The 20,637-nt window shown below is 39.4% G+C and overlaps 1 protein-coding gene and 1 pseudogene across 22 annotated transcripts in view; both read left to right on the top strand.

The window, feature by feature from the left end:
• DLG2 (discs large MAGUK scaffold protein 2) overlaps positions 1-20,637 on the top strand; it is a 2,253,656-nt gene that overhangs the window by 1,863,684 nt on the left and 369,335 nt on the right. The gene's annotated exons all lie outside the window — the stretch shown is intronic.
• On the top strand, positions 1,250-2,367 carry LOC138850165 (L-lactate dehydrogenase A-like 6A; annotated as a pseudogene).

Genomic DNA, 20,637 nt, shown 5'->3' with positions numbered 1-20,637 from the left:
ATTGGGCTATCCTCCACTTCCCTCCTGGGCCACAGAAGAGAGCTGGACTGGAAGAGGAGCAACCGGGACTAGAACCCAGTGCCCATATGGGATGCCAGTGCCGAAGGCAGAGGATTAACCAAGTGAGCCATGGCACCGGCCCTCTAGTATGAAATTAAAACCTAGGTTATCTGTTATAATGCTATCACCTTACATTGCATGCATTATCTCATATGAACTTCCCACAAGGCAACAAGGGAATAGATTCTTTTCCCATTTGCCATCAACAAAAATGAGAACCAGAGGCACGAAATGAATAAGTAGCCATTAGAAGGCAAAATACTGGCACAAACCCTCAAAATGCTTTTTAACTACTTATGTTTACCAGAAACACAAAATTCCCTGCTGAGGTAGATAGTTTGAGAGAATACAGGTCCCAAAATTAATTGCACTAGTTTAGAATAGACTTATATGGTAGCAACTCCTTAAAAAGAAGATCTTGTGGTTTGAGATGACCACAAGCTAGCCATCTGATGATGCTATCAGAATAGATACCTAGAACCTATTTACAGAAGGCACATGGGAAGCAGGCATCCTTCTGACTTCAACAGGGGGATGCTACCTGTGTTATATATTCCATCAGAGCTGAAGCATTTTTATAAAGAAATTAAGAAACTATCACCTAAAGTTAAGGATCCAGGACATGATGTATGTGGCATCTTCAAAAAGTTCCTGGAAAGTGCATATTATGAAAAACTATGCCTAACCTTCAGAAGTTTTAGTTCCGTTTTCTATAAACTTTCTGAATACCCTCATACTAGAGGATAGAAGGGAAATCAGGTGTCCTGAAGAAGGAAGGATGAAGATAAAGGGAGACAGAATGAGATGCAAGGATGTCTGAGCCTGCCGGCTCTGCAAAGTGGTCCTGACTTGGCAAACACACTGAAAATAGAAATCTAATAATTGAAGGCATCAGGCTTGGCCTATGATCCATGTCAAACATTAAAGGGAATTCATATTTGTCAAACTGTCACTCCAGGATTCACAAAGAGCTGCAGAAGAAGTTTGATTTAAACTGAGCGCACATCAGGAGCGCTTTCTGCATGTGCTTGTGAGGCCCTTAGGGGCTGTGCAGAGTCTGAGGTGAGGGGCATTGACCGTTCAACGGCTTCTTCCTGATCTCCCCCAACGAGCTTTGCCTGCAGTTTTCCCTCTGCTTTCCTCCATTCTCTTCTTCCAACCTCCTCTTGAGAGCGCAGCTATAAGCTAGATGCGGGAGTTCTGCGGTTCGATCGGAGTGGGAGATGCTGGAGTGTATTTCCTTGGCTTGGGAATGGGGCTGTGTCCCCGCCAGGGGGCGCGCATCCTGCATTGGCTCAGTTGTCCCTTCACAGTGCATGATGGCGACTGTCAAGTGTCAAGTATTGAGAATTTCACTTCAGAGGAAGCCATTCAAAACAGTAAGATCTCCGTTATAGGAACTGGCTTGCTTGGCATGGCCTGTGTGATCAATATCTTATTTTAAAGGCTTGAGTGATGAACTTGCCTTTATGGATATGGATGTCAACAAATTGAAGGGTGATGGATCTTAAATATTCAGATCTTTCATGAAAATGCTAAGTATCGTTTCCAGCAAAGATTACCCTGTCACTGAAAACTCCAACCTAGGGATTATCACAGCAGGTACACACCAGGTAAAAGGAGAAACATACCTTAATCTAGTCAAATGAAGTGTAGCCATTTTAAAATAGATGATTTCTAATAATACCCAACGCAGTCCAGTTTGCAAGCTGATTGTTGTTTCCAGTCCAGTGGATATTTCAATTCGTGTAGCCTGGAAGTTGGGTGCATTTCTCAGATCCGTGTTGTTGAAAGTAGCTATCATCTGGATACTGCCCGTTTCCATTTATTGACTGGGCAAAAGCATGATATTTCACTCTGAAAGCTATCAGGTATGGACACTCGGAGAGCAAGGAAACTCAAGTGTTCCTGTGTGGAACAAAGTGAACATTGCTAGTGTCCCTCTGAAAGATCTGCATCCAGGTATAAGAACTGACAGCAATCCTGAGCAGTGAAAAATGTCCACAGAGAAGTGTTGCCAATGTCTATGAGATTATTAAAATGAGAGATTATACTTCTTGGGCCATTGGCCTATCTACAGTGGATTCATTGAAGTATTTTGAAGAATCTTAGGGGACTGTATCCAGTTTCCACTATAACTAGGGGCCTCTATGGAATGAATGATGAAATATTCCTTAAGTCCCTTGTGTTCTGGGACAGAATGCTATTACAGACCTGATAAAGGTAAAACTGACCCATTAAAAAAAGGTTCTTTGGAGAAGGAGCACAGAAACAGTTTGGGAAATTCAGCAGGCACTTGAGATTTAAGTTATTTAAAACACCCTTATGAAGTGTTTGAAGAAGAAATAGTAGTTATGGGGTTGTATAAATCAAACTTTTGAATAAATTCCTAAGCATTGGAAACAGGGAAGGGGACAGAGTGACTGCTTTATTTGTGTAGCCCTTCAGCTATGATTAGCATCCAGATGCCAGATGATACTTTTTTATAATTCCTAAGTGACCACATCAAAGAAATCTCTGAGGCACCAACAGTTGCCATGTCTGTATTTGCAGTTGCCATTTGTCCCAAAAGAACAACAAATGTTTTTTGTGTTTTATTTCTTTTAAGCACATGCTAATTATTTCATTCTGGCTGACTTATATTCATTTATATACTATAAAAATGCTTTTACTTAATCTACAATGCAAAAATGTACATAGGAAAAAAAAACATAGTGGGTCTGAATCTATCATTTGTAATTGTGAATTTGAGCAATTTATTTAACTTTTGTGCGCCTCTGTTTCCTCATTAGTAAAATGATGCCTATATCCTACTTATAGGGCTGTCATAAGGAAGAATCAAAATAATACATGCAGTATACTGTGAAATTTTTGACACAAGGAAGGATTTGACAGATGTTGGCTGTTATTTTTTGTTGTCATTGTCCTTGTTAAAACATTTGTGAGGCCTTCCTGTAGAAATAAATGTAGACTTATTTGTATTACTCTTAAAAATGCTTTCAGAACCAATGTGAGTGCCAACTAGAAGCACATTTATGAATCTGATGGGTTTGATTTCATACTGTTTCTACCATGAAATGCCAGGTGATATTGAACAAGTTCTAAGCCTCACCCAGTCTCCATTTCTCATGTTACTTAGCACTTACTGTGGTTGTTTGCTGAGCTGAGCACTCTGGCTAGAGAGTGAGAGGGTCTCAGTTCTCTCCATTTGGTTACTCATGCTGGAGGCAGCTGCAATCTGTAGGGATTTGGAAGGCTTGGGAGAAAGTATCCTTCAAAGGGTGGAAATTTTTCTTAAATCTCAGTGATCTAATCAAGAGTCTTTGTGCCTAAACTTGATTTTGTTTTTAAATCTGGAAGATAAAAACAGAGATACAGAGACAGAGAGACAGATTTCCCACCCACTGGTTCACTCTTCAAATTTTGGAAATAAAATTTGGTCTCAATTTAAAATTTTCTTTTCATCTTATGTGGTATAAGGCTGGTCCTAAAATGATCATTCATTCAAAAGTATTTACCTTTTAATATCATTTAGTCTATAACGTTAATTACATTCCTTTATTTCCCAAAGAGCCAAAAAGTGTAATTTTTGGATCCAGAAGAATTGAACCTTGCACTCATCCCAAGTATTGTTGGTACTTCTGTACCAATCAAGATGTGAGACCTGTGCACAAGTACTTAGCTCCATAAACTGAGTCTTTTCACCTATAAAATGGAGCTAATTACTCTTTCTCAAAAAATTGTAATGGAACTTAAATATGCCATGGGATATTCAGTACCCGTCATGGTGCACAAGACCTGAAATATAGTAAATCCCCAATAAATACTTATAGTGATAATGATTGAATGAGTAAATAAATTACTTTTATAATTTGAGAAGGCCAGATGGGTACAGAATAGTTCCTTGCAGAATCAAATATTCTATTGTAAACAAGAAGATTTCAAGGAGTTCATGTAAAACTGGAATTAAAAGATAAAAGTAAAAAAATGTAAACTTTATTTCTTAACACAAGCCCTATCAAGTTTAACACACTTTTTAAGTTATGAGCCCAGACAAATATAATGTTCTTTTTTTACATTTATTCACTGAAAATAGATAGATGCCTTTATAGATTTTTTGTTATTAGGAAACAAGGTGCTGGCCTATTGATGATAAAAATCTCCTATGTAGTTCCTGACAGGTGAAAGCTGACCTCAAGCACATTTCCCTCAGTTTTTATCAGTAACTCTTCCTTTTTATATTTTGTGGTACCTTGGAGTCTAATGTACTCATGGTTTTTTCTATCTTCCCTTGATAAAAGAAAACAGGTGAGGTGGTCACACTGAGGTTGAATGTCAGGAAGAAGGCAAAGCGTTATCCTATCTACCTATCTCAAAATTTTAATAGTACTATACACCGAGCTAAAGACTACAGCAATGAATCTCAAGTATGGAATTATAGGATTCCCAGTAGCTTTTATGTAGAAAGAACTTCTGAAACACAATGGAATACTTTGTAGTAATATTCACTTTTACATTTCAAAGGTAACTATATAAGGTGTGATCTTCTTAAATGCAACCTCAAATCTTCAACTTTTATTGATCCCAATGTATGATACAGCTCCTGGCACACTGAATGTGTTCAATAAATGTTGATGAGGTGGTGTTGAGGTCTGCCAGGTGTACAAATATGTTTCTTGGTAGACACATTACTGCCAAACACAAACACAAACCTTTTGAAAAACACATAGAAGAACTTGGGAAAAGTAGGAACAGAGTGCCTTGCTTTATTGTTGAGAGTGGGAATAACTGTCCTAGAAAATGACCTCTAACTGGAGAGAGTTTCACAGAGGTAGGATTTGAATTGGGTTTCCCAGAACAAGGGTAGCAGCATGACATGTGCCTATCAAGACAAGTTTTCCCTGCTCAGTAGATAGCACGAATAGGAGTTCAAAAGCTACTAGTAACAGATGCTGATAATAAGTTCTTCTAAGTAGAAGCTGGTTTTGGAAACTATGCCAGTATATATTTTCCTGTCTTCATTTTAGCTTCCTTTGAACACTTCAACAAATCCCCTCACAGTTCTACACACTCTCAATCCCTGTTTCTCCTTCTCTTTCTGTTATACTGATTTCTTCTTATCTTTTACTCAATAATGTGCCATAGAGCAAGTTTCATCTCATTTGTTGATATCTTTAAGATTTGTCTCTGAAAGTAGTCAAAAATTTGCTCCTTTCCTTAACAGCTAATAATAAATACAGATTTTTAATGTCTCTTCCCCCATTTCTTGAGGCTAAAATTTTCGCAACATTGAACTCAAATTTGGACCTTTTGAAACTACTCTGAAAAAAGCAATATGACTATTTGATATTTTTTCCTTAATCCAAAAAGCAAATGCCATGAATTTTACAAGATAAGGGTATTTTTAAAACAGGAAATACTCTCCAAGAAAAAAATTAATTTTACATGCCATTCACATTAAAAAGTAAAAAATATTGAATTTTCTTTTAGTAATAATAGGTTCAACCCTATGAAATTACCATTTTTTTGTAGGTCAAGTCAAATACTGTCAATTTCATGTGGTTCAACCTAATGTGTATTTCTATTTATTGGAATCCATGGAATCCTTGTGATGTCTTGATCCTAGAATTTTGGGATAAGGATGATTGTAGACATAAATGATATCATGCAAGGACTCTTAAAAGGGATCAGACCCCAAAAAACTACTTCATATGTTTTCATATCTAAAAATAATGTTTAAGCCAAAAATATTTTTCCATTTTTTCATGTTAAAAGTAATAGCTATCAGGGCCAGCACTGTGGTATAGCTGGTAAAGCCGCTGTCTGCAGTACCAGCATCCCATATGGGCACAGGTTCAAGTCCTGGCTGCTACACTTCCAATCTAGCTCTCTGTTATGGCCTGGGAAAGCAATGGAAGATGGCCCAAGTCCTTGGGCACCTGCACTCTTGTGGGAGACCCAGAAGAAGCTCCTGCATCATGCCTTCAGATCGGCCCAGCTCTGGCCATTGCAGCCATTGGGGAGCGAACCAGAGGATAGAAGACCTCTTTCTCGCTCTCTCTCTCTTTCTCTCTCTCTCTCTTTATCTCTCTCTCTATCTCTGCCTCTGCCTCTCTGTAACTCTTCCTTCCAAATAAATAAATCTTTTTTTAAAAAAAGAAATACTTACCATTAATGGAATAGGATTTTATATGCATTATCTTCAGTCCTCAATATAACTTTGCAACCCTTTTTAAGCAGGTATTCCTGACTTTACTTTATAGATGTGAAGAGTTAAAATTCCAAACCTGAATCTACTGTAAAAAACCCACACCCTTCTACTACACTACCCCATTGATTAAAAAGGAACCAGTTTCTGAAACAATAGCAATGATCATCAACATTTACTTTTACAGATATGTATTGAGTTCTTTGCATAGACATTTTTATTTTCTACCATTTGGCCTGTAGACAAATCCTATAAAATAGGAGCGATGCTTATAGACTGTGAGCTCCTCAAGAACAAAATTATGTCTTAAATAAGTGCATCTTTGGGTCATGGCACAAGACCTGAAATATAGTAAATCCCCAATAAATACTTATAGTGCTAATGATTGAATGAGTAAATTATTTTTATAATTTGAGTAGGCCAGATGGGTACAGAATAGCTCTTTGCAGAATCAAATATTCTATTGTAAACAAAGAAGATTTCAAGGAGTTCATGCAAAACTGGAATTAAAAGATAAAAATAAAAATATAAACTTTATTTCTTAACACAAGCCCTATCAAGTTTAATACACTTTTTAAGTTAAGAGCCCAAATATAGTGTTATTTTTTTACATTTATTCACTGAAAATAGATGGATGCCTTTATAGATTTTGTTATTAGGAAACAAAGTGCTGGCATTGTGGTGCAGCTTACAATGCCAGCATCCCATATCAGTGCAGTTCATGTCCCAGCTGCTCCACTTCTGATCCAGCTCCCTGCTAATGACCCAAGAAACAGTCGAAGATGGCCCAAGTGCTTGGGCCCGTGCCACCCATGTCAAAAACCCAGATGAAGCTCCTGTCTCTTGGCTTCACCCTGGCTCAGCCCTAGCCATTGCAGCCTCTTAGGGAGTGAACCAGCAGATGGAATATCTTTCTCCATCTCTCCCTCTCTGCACGTCTGACTTTTAAATAAATAAATCTTTTGTTTAAAAAAAAATAGAAAGCAAAAGGAAGCCTTAAGGAGTCAAACCAGGACTGTGAGGTGGATGCCTAATAATTTCCCATAAAAACTGACAAAATTACCATTGTTTGATGAGAAGAATGAGCAGGAACATTGCCCTATTAGAGAAAGTATCTCTGATAAAGCTTCTCAGGATGTTTTTCTGCTAAAAGTTTAACTAATTTTCTTAAAATACTCCTATAATAGGCAGACATTACAGCTCTGTTCATTGGTTTTATACTTGCTAACTTTCAGAGTTTTCTGTGCCTGATTACTCAACATTTGTTGTTTACTTATATAAGGTCAAATATAGTATTTTATTATTAGCTTATGAAAAAAAGCCTATGTCTTCTTCAGACATTACTAACAAGTGAGTATAAGTTTATCGTGATGCAAAAAATTGAAATACATGCACAGTTTTTTCAGAACATGTATTTTCCATGAAGTTTTTGAGGACTCCCACTTTTATATACACATACTTTTAAGCCACGAAGTAGAACTATCGCATTGTAACTCTATAACACAGAATAGAAACACAGAGCTCTTCCTTCACAATATTTGTTTCATAAATTAAAGAACTAAAGTGCAGAATCCCAAAGCTAAGTGATAATGAAAGCTAGAATCATATCCATTAAGCAATCTTGAAAATACAACTACCCCAGGATTTTGTTATCTATCAGGATATAAAAGTACATATCTAAAATAGTTAATTAACCAAAATTACTCATATTTTAATCATATGTTTATGTATGTGTAAAAATACATATACACAAGTATAAATAATTACTGCACAATTTACTGTTTTGGGGGAAGTATTTCCTTATTTTTTTGGCACACAGCAATTGATAGAGATCAACATTAGCCAGGAATTTCTAAATGTAAGAAGAAGGACAAATACAAGTTTTTTGCTTTGAAAGTCATATCCATTCACAAATCCATTGGCCAATTCATGCTCAGAAAGGAAGTTTACACAACCAATCAAAGACAGAAAAAAGGAAAAAAGAAACAGTGAATTTTAAATACAGACAACAGATACTTTTACATACATTATCCTGGAAAGCACATTTTAAGTTACACATTTTCTTAGTGAATGATTTATGTTCTTATGCCCATGTTTTATCCTAGTCTCCTGTTATCCAAAAAGCTAGACTTATTCCTGATTTTCCTCACTTTCTCATTAAACCTGACTCTGAAAAGAAGCAATATTTAGAAATTACATATTCCCTACAAATGAGTGGTATGCATGCATAACCATCTATCATCTGAGGTAATGTTGATAGTTCTCATGTCTCCATATGTGATTTTTCCCTAAGTACTTCAACCTGTATTTTGTATCTGAGGTCTATATCAAATCATAGCTCAGTGATGTTTTCCTGCTTTTAAGAGGGAAGGACATGTTAGCAAAGGATGTGTAAGCAATGGAGATTACAATGGAGATGATGTAAACCTTGAGCTGTGTACAAACCCAAAAGCCTAAAGCTGAGCTGTTGTTGACTGGTTGGTGTGAGTAAGGAACAAGGGTCAGGTGAGGTTGCAAACTTACTGTCTAGACATGATGTTAAGATGGTGGTTGAAAATTCAATCGGTTTTTTTAATATACAGCAGGGCTCTAACAGAAATAAATAAACCAGGTTCTTTCTAAACTATTTTACAGCTGCTCCACAGCACTACAAATCCTAGAGAGCTTTCCCAACAACCATATATTGAAAAACTCTAAGGCTTGCCCTTGACGTAGAGTCACTAAGCTTAAAATAAAAACAAGACAGTCTATGATAGCATTACAAAATGTGAGCTCAGGTAATTTTGTTATTTCTGTTTTTTTGGAGCAAGCTCTTCTAGCCTTCCATTTTAGTTGTATGGGTGATGGAATTACTCGATTTTGTTTTTTATTAGCATAATTATGAGGCTGTCACAGCAAATCAGTTTTAACTTCAAATGAACAATACAGTTCCAGAATTAGGTCGTAAGCATAGGATGTCCTCTCAACAAAGCAGAAGAAGAGAGAAGAGGATGCAGCAAGAAAGTCAAAGCGAATTGATCAGAGAGAGGGGTAGGAGAAAGACAAGAGAAAGCAGCAGGAGGAGGGAATAGAGACAGCCCAGCTGCAGAAGACAGATAAGAAGTAGGGATGAAGGAGGTGTAATCACAGAGGCAGAGAGGCTGGTCAGGAAAGCATCACAAATGTGAGACCTAGAGAGGGACAAAGGGAGGGAAACGGTATCAGAGAATCAGAGGACCCCCGCCTTTGTAGGGTGGTGTGTATAGTGACATATATAGGTAGTAGATGTTTGATAAGAAGAGAAAACACTATATAGGAAGCTACATGGAGCACTGGATTGAGAAGGGAAAAGATAAGGTGGAGATTCTAAATAATTCAAAAGCACATGCCAGGGTTCCATGGACCTCCCAGTGCCATGAGCAGCATGGGTTAGTTGTGTTAATTCTGATGCTGAGGCCGGCACCACGGCTCAATAGGCTAATCCTCCACCTGCGGCACCGGCACACCAGGTTCTAGTCCCGGTCGGGGCGCCGGATTCTGTCCTAGTCCCTCCTCTTCCAGGCCAGCTCCCTGCTGTGGCCCTGGAGTGCAGTGGAGTATGGCCCAAGTCCTTGGGCCCTGCACCCACATGGGAGACCAGGAGAAGCACCTGGCTCCTGGCTTCAGATCAGCACGATGCACCGGCCGCAGCGGCCACTGTGCGGTGAACCAATGGAAAAGGAAGACCTTTCTCTGTCTCTCTCTCTCTCACTCTCCACTCTGCCTGTAAAAAAAAAAAAAAAAAAAAAAAAAAGTCTGATGCTGGTGATTGATAGAGCATGATAGAGCATGGAAGGAGCTTGAGAGATCCAAGTGCCCTGTTTCAGGCAGCCTCGAATGGTCTGTGCTTATTGACTTCATGACCACAGATGTGGCAGAGCCTGTGGCCAGGCAGTGCCTGCAGCCATTTATTCGCAGAACTGACCCCAGCATAGAGTGAAGTACAGTTCAAGGAGGGAGCTGGATGAGGAGGCACTGAAGTGTTGGTCACAGGAATATTAAAAAGGTTTGATGTCGAGTAAGATGCTCTGGGGGTTGTTGTGCTCTCTGTACTGCCCACAGTGGCAGAGCTGCTGAGGGGAGCTGGCTCAGATGGAAAGGCAAAGTGGTCCAGGTGCTAAAAGGTTCTGAGTATGCTAGTAGTAGGTGTCCTTTTGTGCAAAGGAAATGTGCATGGGGGCAGGAATTGATTCAGCAGCACATAGAGTATTGTTGATTCTCAGTGACAGGAGTGTCACCTGCAGGCTTGGGTTGGAGTCAACAGTTATTGTTAAGAGTAGGGCAGAAAGGACAGAATCCGTGCACCACACAGCTAATTTTATTCTGGCTCTACTAATTTAGAAACATATGACCTATCCTCATCTCCATTTCTTCATTTTAAAGTTGACCTTAGGAAATTTCTCAGGGGGGACTAGCATAACAAGTTTTGCACCATATCTTCTTGCTCAATATTTAGTTGCTACTATTATCTTTATTAATAACCTCATTTTCACATTTAAATTTCTGGTTACAGAAGGAAGAAAGCCCATTGAACATCTACCTTCTTTAGTCTGTCTGCTTCTTTCCTGTTCTCCTGACTCTCTCTCCCTTTTATTACTCTTACTTACTGAGCACTTACTTTGTGCTGGGAATTGAACTATGGCAGTGGAATCTGATTTCTTGATGTTATGCTCTAATTAAGGGACTGTAGCTTTGCAGATCTGTTCATGTTTGAGGCTCCAGCAACTAACCATGGAAACTCAGACTTTGCCCAGGAGTTGTTTTCTGTAGGGAGCAGCGTTCTGAGCACTAGATTGGGAGGGCTGGCAGGAGGGAATTGGTTAGTAATTAGAAAATATCTCTGTGCCTGTACAAATGGAAAATGTTCTGATGCTTACAATATCCCCTGGGGACTGATAGGGAAAGACTGAGCTCAGCTGAGACTTCTTTGATGAAGTTCTGATGTGTGGCTGAGAGAAAGAAGGAAGTGATAAAGGAGAGGTAATTCTAGAGGATGTCATTCTTTCTCACTCTTCCAATTTTTTGGAGTATGTTTTCTCAGAGTAGTTTTAAGTAATTATTGCCTATAATTTTTTTATAAAATCATTTTCTTTTGGAATGAAAGCTCTCTGTTGTATGATCCACCTAACACTTGCCCAAAGAGGCGGCATTCAAGTTGGCAGCTCCAGCATAGAAACCTCTACTCTCTAGGGAAAGCTGGTTGCCTCCCTCTCAGGGTCCTGCATATCTCTCCACGAGTTTTCCTTGCCTCACTTTGTTTTCTAGTTTGTCATCTTTTCGTGTAATAGCCACTGGAATTGGCTACCAAGTCATTAGTAAACTGGTAAACTTTAGAGGAGCAAAAGTCTTCATAAAACTACAGGTTTCTTCAGAATAGAGGAAGAGATGCAGAGTAGGGAAGAGACGCAATTGCAGTCACCCTCCATAATGATTTATGAGGAAGGCAATTCATGCCACCTCCTGGGAATATAAGAAGATGAAAATAATTGCTCTTTCTGCCCTCAAGAGCCTTACAGTTTAGTTGTTGATATTTATTCTTTTTTAAAAAAAAAGATTTATGAGTTTACTTGAGAGGCAGAGTTACAGACAGAGAGAGGGAGAGACAGTGAGAAAGGTCTTCCATCCGATAGTTCGCTCCCCAAATGGGCACAATGGCTGGAGCTGAGCCAATCTGAAGCCAGGAGCCTGGAGCTTCTTCCAGGTCTCCCATGCAGGTGCAGGGGCCCAGGAACTTGGGCCATCCTCCTGCCTTCCCAGGCCATAGCAGAGAGCTGGATCAGAAGTGGAGCAGCCGGGACTCAAACCAGCACCCATACGGATGCCAGCAGTGCAAGCGGTGTCTTTATCCACTATGCCACAGCACCGGCTCCAATATTTATCCATTTTAAAAAATCATTTAAATGGAGAAATAAAGCAAATCACAGAACACTCTGAATTGTATGAGCTATTTGTTATAACAATAACTATATATGGAGGTTAGTATGCGCGTTTCTGCTTGATTTGACTGATGAAGCAATTACAAAGAGAGGACTTAAGCATTCTTAATACAGTTTACCTGAACTCAGAAAACCTGTTTCCTGGGAGATTTTAGGCATGACCTTATTTTTAGATGAGGAATAAGTAAGGAATGCTAAGCTATAATTATGGGCAACAATCAAATGCTAAGGTCCGCAGAAGCCCAAACACAAAAGAATATCATTATCCTGAGGAGCTATCATGAAACAAACATTAGGTGAGTCTTACTCCAGTGTTGGAGTTTTGCATTAATGGATTTTGACCAAGATGGTTTCATAGGTATCTTCTTCCTTACCCAAGACTTTCAGATGCTTTAGAAATGAACCTTTTAATAGGCGTGTCTCTGGAGACAATTCATTATTCCCTGTAAACTTGATTTTAAAGTTTATGAGTAAGATCAACTGTGCAGGGAGGACAAATAAACAAGAACCTCTTTACTCACACTAAGATCTCACGTATTCAGTTTAGATTGCAAAAGTCCAACCAACTTAGTGATATATAGAAATCAATAGCTTTTTACATTCAGATTTGTATATTGTGGTGTGTGCTATGGTACAATGAGTTAAGCCATCACTTGGGATGCCCACATTGACTGCCAGATCAAGTCCCAACTCTTTCACTTCCAATCCAACTTCCTACTGATGCACTTGGGAGGCAGCAAATGATGGTCCAAGTATTTGGGTTCCTACCCCCGGTGGAAGACCAAAAAGGAGCTCCTAGCTCCTGGCTTTGGCCTGGCCTCAGCCCCAATTGCTGTAGACTTTTGGGGAGTAAACCAGCAGGTGGAAGAAATCTCTCTCTCTCTCTCTCTCTCTCTCTCTCTCTTTCTTTCTTTCTCTCTCTTTCTCCCTCCCTCTCCCCCTCCCCCCCCACTTTCCCTCTTCCTGTTCCTCCTCTCCCTCTCCTTCTGAGTCTTTTCCTCTGTGTGGGTGTCACTCTGCATTTCAAATATATAAATAAGTCTAGGGCTGGCACTGTGGTGTAGTCAGTTAAGCCTCTGCCTATGGAGCTGGTATCCCATCTAAGTGCCAGATCATGTCCCGGCTGCTCCTCTTCTGAGCCACCTCTCTACTAATGGCCTGAGAAGCCAATGGAAGATGTCCCAAGTGCTTGAGCCCCTGCCCAGACATGGAAGACCCGTAAGAAGCTCCTGTCCTGGCTTCAGATCAGCCCCATTCTGGCCATTACAGTCATCTGGGGAGTGAACAAATGAATGGAAGACCTTTCTCTCTGACTCTCCTTCTCTCTGTAACTCTGCCGCTCAAATAAATAAATAAATATTAATATATATAAAATAAATTTCTCAAAAATATATTCTATTTACTTTGTGTTTCTATGTGGGTGCAAACTGTTGAAATCTTTACTTAATATATGCTAAACTGATCTTCTGTATAGAAAGAGAATTGAAAATGAATCTTGATGTGAATGGAAGGGGAGACGGAGAGGGAAAGGGGAGGGTTGCGGGTGGGAGGGAAGTTATGGGGGGGGGGAGCCATTGTAATCCATAAGCTGTACTTTGGAAATTTATATTCATTAAATAAAAGTTAAAAAAAATAAAGTACAAAACAACCTTCCCCCTAAAAAAAAAACCCACAAAAAACAAAACAATCATAAAAAAAAATTCTATTTAAACCAATTGCTAGTTAATGTGAAAAGCTTGCCAATTAGTTATCCAACTGGACTTAATTTAATAAAAGAATAAAGTTCATTTGGAATTAGAATATTTATGTGGAAAACAGTGTTGATCTAGTGTCTCTTTTTGCAGGTTTGATTGCCTTTTGGAAAACATATTTTTTCACTGTGTAACTCTGCCACAGTTTGCGGGACGTTTAACATATTTGGGCATTGCGTGATTAGTACCAAGGCTGACCTCCAACTCTGGCACTTTAACAATGAAAAATACCTTCCCACACATATATACATTTTCATACGCAGTTGCTAACTACTGTTGGATTGTAAGTCACTGCACTCTTCACTAAATCCCCTCTCCCAAAAAAAAAAAAAAAAAAAAAAAAAAAGAAAAGAAAAACACAATGACTGGGACAAGGGAAGCATTCAATAAATATCTGTTAAACAGATTAATATAATGTTTGAAAATTTTAGGTTTTTTAGTGAATTAAATTTAATGATACATTAATGTCAGAAACCACATGAAAACTAATTTTAAATACACAATAGAGGGGCAGGCAGTTGGTACAGAAGTAAAGCCACTGATTGGGTTGCCCAAATCTCTTCCTGCTGGAGTACACTCTGGGAGGCAGCATGTGACAATTCAAGTACTTGGGTCCCTGTACCATATGGGAGACCTAGATTGAGTTTTAGGCTCCTCACTTTGGCCTGACCCAGCCCTGGCTGTGAAAGTATTTGGGGTGTGAATCAACAGATGAAGCATCTTGCTGTGTCTCTCTTTTTTGGCCTCTCTGCCTTTCAAGTAAAAACAAAATAGATCTTTTTAAAAAGTTTATTTTATTTATTTGAAAGGCAGAATTACACAGAGGGAGAGGGAGGGAGAGACAGAGAGATCTTCCATCCTCTGGTTCACTCTCAGCATAGCCACAATGGCCAGAGCTGGGCCAGACCAAAGCCAAGAGCCAGGAGCTTCTTCCTGGTCTCCCATGTGCTTGGGCCATCTTCCACTGCATTTCTTCAGTCATTAAGAGGAAGCTGGATTAGAAGTGGAACAGCCAGGACTCAAACCAATGTGCATATGGAATGCTGGTGTTGCAAGCAGCAGTTTTACCCACTATGCTACAATGCTTCCCTGAAAATAGATTTTTATTAAAAAGTTATTTGTTTTTAAAAAAGAAAAGAATAGAGCAATCAGCCTACTAATTTAAAAAGGTTGCTTTTGTTACCATTATTCGTCAAGAAAGATCTCAGCTTCAAATCTGACCCTAAGCCTAAAGTAGATCCCCTCTCAGGATGAGAGCTTGGTAAGTTAAGTGAGAAGTTACAAAGCAGATATAGGGTGGGAATTTAGCCTCCCACTCTAGAGTTTGACTGTGAGTCTGAGCGGTTTGGGGGCTTTGGTGAAGCAGAAGTGAATGAATACTTAACAACAATGTGTTCAAGAATGTGAAGACATGTGTGGGGGTCTTCTAGGATATCTCCACCATGGTTCTTACAGTTTACACAGTTCTGAGTGATATTCATAATGACAGAAACTATTGCTCAAAGCAGAGTCTGGAATACAGAGGCCTGAAATGAGAAGAGCAAGTTGTACAGCTCATTATTTCCATGTCCATGTGTTCCACTCCAAGTATATAGTCAAGGAAGTTCCAGGACCATTCTGCAAATCCTAATTGGGGATAGAGCCCCAAAGGGCCAAAAAGTTTATAAATGAGCCAAGTCACAACACAACTTGAGGCTGAAATCAAGGGGCCAGCGCCATGGCTCACTTGGTTAATCTTCCGCCTGCAGCGCCGGCATCCCATATGGATGCCGGGTTCTAGTCCCGGTTGCTCCTCTTCCAGTCCAGCTCTCTGCTGTGGCCCAGGAAGGCAATGGAGGATGGCCCAAGTGCTTGGGCCCTGCACCTGCATGGGAGACCAGGAGGAAGCATCTAGCTCCTGGCTTTGGATTGGCACAGCACCAGCTGCGGCGGCCATTTGGGAAGTGAACCAATGGAAGGAAGAACTTTCTCTCTGTCTCTCTCTCACACTGTCTGTAACTCTACCTGTCAAATAAAAAAAAAGTACAACTTTTGAATTATAGTGGCTTTCCCCCCATAACCTCCCTCCCACCCACAACCATCCCATCTCCCACTGCTTCTCCCATCCCATTCTTCATCATGATTCATTTTCAATTATCTTTAGATACAGAAGATCAACTTAGTATATACTAAGTAAAGATTTCAACAGACTGCACCCACAAAGACACACAAAGTATAGAGCAGTGTTTGAGTAGTAGTTTCACCATTAATTCTCATAGCACAACACACTAAGGGCAGAGGTCCTACATTGGGGGGGGGGGGAGGTGCACAGTGACTCCTGCTGTTGATTTAACAATTGACACTCTTGTTTATGACGTCAGTAATCACCCAAGGCTCTTGTCATGAGTTGCCAAGGCTATGGAAGCCACCTTGAGTTCACTAACTCTGATCTTATTTAGACAAGGCCATATTCAAAGTAGAAGTTCTCTCCTCCCTTCAGAGAAAGGTACCTCCTTCTTTGATGGCCCGTTCTTTCCACTGGGATCCCACTCACAGAGATCTTTCATTTAGGTCATTTTTTTTTTTTTTTGCCACAATGTCTTGGCTTTCCATGCCTGTGAAACTCTCATGGGCTTTTTAGCCGGATCCGAATGCCTTAAGGGCTGATTCTGAGGCCAGAGTGCTGTTTAGGGCATTTGCCATTCTATGAGTCTGCTGTGTATCCTGCTTCCCATGCAGGGTCATTCTCTCCTTTTTAATTTATCAATTATTTGCAGACACTGGTCTTATTTATGTAATCCCTTTGACACTGCCAATTTTTGATCAATTATGAACTAAAACTGATCACTTTAACAAGTTAGATGGCATTGGTACATGCCACCTTGATGGGATTGAATTGGAAAAACAAATATTCTTAAGCACCACTTTCAAAGATTCTAATTCAGTGAGTTCAGTTTAATCAACCATTCTCCCTTGAGAAGACAAATTACTTCTTCAAAGGCTCTGATCAGTACTCAATGCATAACAAGTGTGCAATAACCAGTTGTCAAATAAACTTTAATGATTTAAGTAAAATTATGTGATCTAATAGTTATAATCATTCATCACGTCAAGGAATGTTATTAAGTATCTACATAACATTCCAGGCACTAGCGGTACGGAGGTAAAAGAGATGGACAAGGTCCCTCTACCCATGAGAAGCTTTTGGGAGGATGAGTGAGAAGAAGAAAATATCAGGCAGACCTAAATTCTGTAAGAAATTAGAACCAGAGTGTTAAAGATGGGCTGGGGGGAGGGGTGCTATTTCAAATTATGTAGTTAGCCAAGAACTTTCTGAGGAATTGACATTAAAGCTGAGATTTGTAAAAATAAATAAATAAATAAATAAAATAAAAAATAAAGAGTCAGCTATGAGAAGGGCTATGGAAGTCCACTCTTGTCAAAGGGTACAGTGGCACAGATGCCCTAAGGCTGGAGGCAACTTGGAATTAAATGAAACAGAAGGAAGCTCCTGTTGTAAGAGAGTAGTGAAGAAAGCAGAAAATAGTTTAAGACAGGATTAGAGGGGTAGGCATAGGTCAAGGTGAGGGGTTTGAGTTCTATTCAAACTTTAACAGGAAGCCAAGGGAAGGATTTTAGCAGAGAGGCATGATCTGATACACATTTTGAGATCTTTCAGGTTGCTGAATCAAAATGAAGGTGGGGGGATCTTCTATCTCTTGGATGCACTATGGCTCAGCCAAGAGAGATAGGGGGTGGAATTGAAGAAAATTGGAAGGAATTGAAATATGGCTTCGAGCCACAATAAATAGACACTGATGCATTACGTGGGAAGGTGGGAAGGAGAAAAAAGAATTAAGGTTCTTAGTTCAGTGGTTTGAGTAGATGGTGGTAGCATTAATTGTTGAAAGTGACAAAATCTCACAGAAACAGATTTGAAAGAAAATTAGAAGTCTGACTTTGAACAAGATGAGTTTAAAAAGTGTTAAGCATCCAAATGAAAATGTCAAAGATAGCAGATGGATTTTTAAGTGTAGAGTTATGAGAAACATCAGATGTGGAGATATTTGCATCATCTTGTATTTTGTATAAGACCATAAGATTTCATTTTTTTTTTTTGCTTATAGATGTGATTAACTTGTTAGTCAAAAAGTATTATTCCTGAAAATTATTTGCTGCTTTTTGGTATATAATAAGGTTGATTTGGATAGCCAAATTATAATTTATTATTTTCTTTTTTTAACTTTTATTTAGCAAATATAAATTTCCAAAGTACAGCTTATGGATTACAATGGCTTTTCCCCCCCATAACTTCCCTCCCAACTCCCACTCCTTCTCCCATTCCATTCACATCAAGATTCATTTTCAATTGTCTTTATATACAGAAGATCAATTTAGTATATATTAAGTCAAGATTTCAACAGTTTGCACCCATGAGAGTATTTTAGGCATGGAAAGCCAAGACACTCTGGCAAAAAAACAAACAAACAAAAAAAAACCTAAATGAAAGATCTCTGTGAGTGAGATCCCAGTAGAAAGAACAGGTCATCGTACAGGATTACAATGGCTTTCCCTGCCCCATAACGTCCCCATTTCATCCCGAGCTCAGCTGGAGGCCTTCCTCTGCCTACTGCTGCACGGTTGGTTAGACGACGGGGTCCCTTTTGTGCAGCGTGTACTTCCAAAATAAAACCTAGACCTTGCTTTTGCAAAAAAAAAAAAAAAAAGGAAGGAAGGAAGGAAGAAAGAAAGAAAGAGAGAGAGAGAGAGAGAAAGAAAGAAAGAGCCATCAAAGAAAGAGGTACCTTTCTCTCAAAGGAGGAGTGAACCTCCACTTTGACTATGACCTTGTCTAAATAATTGATTATTTTCAATAAAAGACTCCAAAGTGACCAATCCTCTGCAAAACGTCTTTAAAGTTTTAAGATTTATTTATTTATATTATTTGAAAGAAAGATAGGGGAGGGAGGGAAAGAGAGAGAGATATCTTCATCCCTTGATACATTGCCCAAATGCCCACAACATTCAGGACTAGGCCAGGCCAATGCCAGCACCCAGGAAGTCAATCGAGGTCTCTCACATGGATAGCAGGGACCCAAGTACTTGAACCATCACCTGCTGCTTCTCATAATGTGCATTAGTAGGAAGATGGATGAGAAGAGTGGGACCACAAACCTAGGCATTTTGATGTGGGATACGGGCATCCCAAGCAGCATTTCAAACACTGCAATAAATTCCTACATGTACAAAATGTTTTGTACAGCCAAAACATTGTTAAAGGTGTTTTCTAAAAAAAATGGTATGACATTTTTCTACCAAAATGCCAAATTTAAAAAGGATGTCAATATTTAACTGCTAAAATATGTAAATGTCCAATATCCAGTTTTTATTTTTCCTCTATTCCAGAAGAATTCTACTCTTGAGCTCTCATGCAGCTACTGTCAGAAATGTTATCACTCTCCACCAAATGCAACAGCCTGCAGGAGTAGAAGAGAACTTAATTAGAAATTTCCACTTCAAATACAATTTATAACTCGCTCACTCTGAAACATGCTGGAGGGTGTTTAAAAAGTTTAATGCTGAATGGAATGTTTGTTTTTCTCAAGTTGTCAATGAAATACATATCAAGTATGGAATGTGTTTGTTTATTAAATTTTATATGGAAACTCAGAGATTTAGCATGAGGCTCTTTCTAGCTGAAGAAACTCAGGCTTGAGAAGTAGGTGTTTTTAGGATTCCCCTTTTGTACAGCAATACTCTTCTACATCTGGGTCACTAAGGTTACTGACTTTAGGAATATATGTTTTCTAACTGCCTTCAAAACTGCCAATAGCTACTAGACACAGCAAACTCAACATGTCTAGAGCAAAATGCAGTATCCTTTCATCCAAACTCACTTTCCATCTTGTGTTCCCATATAGATTAATGGTGTCACCACACTGCAAGTTGTCTTAAAGTTTCTGGCACCTTTTTGAACTCCCATTTCCAATCTGTCCAACACCATTAATATAATTTAAGCTCTGTTCAGTTCCCAGAAGTATTTGAGAATAACAATGTAGAACCTCCCTCTGTATCCTCTCTAAAGCTCATTCTGCATCTCACCTTCTTAATTTCTTTCCCATTTTCCTGATTCAAATTTTCATCACCTATCATTTGTAGTATTTCAATAGTCACCCATCTGGTTATGCTATCTTTGATCACCTTGCTCTCCCTTGTTTTCTTTCTTTCTTTCTTTTTTTTTTTTTTTTTTTGACAGGCAGAGTGGACAGTGAGAGAGAGAGACAGAGAAAGGTCTTCCTTTTGCTGTTGGTTAACCCCCCAGTGGCCGCTGAGGCTGGTGCACTGCGCCAGTGCATCACACTGATCCGAAGCCAGGAGCCAGATGCTTCTCCTGGTCTCCCATGTGGGTGCAGGGCCCAAGGACTTGGGCCATCCTGCACTGCACTCCTGGGCCATATCAGAGAGCTGGACAGGAAGAGGAGCAACCAGGACAGAATCCAGCGCCCCAACTGGGACTAGAACCCAGGGTGCTGGCGCTGCAGGCGGAGGATTAGCCTATTGAGCCGTGGCGCCAGCTGATCACCTTGCTCTTCAACCACATTTCACTATTTCCAGATTATCATCTTCTAAACACAGCCAGATTTTGTTAAATGCTTCCAGGAAACCCTTCTATGGCCACTTTTTT

The sequence above is a fragment of the Oryctolagus cuniculus genome, chromosome 1 (genome assembly GCF_051225735.1).
Source record: "Oryctolagus cuniculus isolate XC-2025 breed Fujian yellow rabbit chromosome 1, ASM5122573v1, whole genome shotgun sequence".
NCBI lineage: Eukaryota > Metazoa > Chordata > Mammalia > Lagomorpha > Leporidae > Oryctolagus > Oryctolagus cuniculus.
This window is presented reverse-complemented; position numbering and strand designations above follow the sequence as displayed.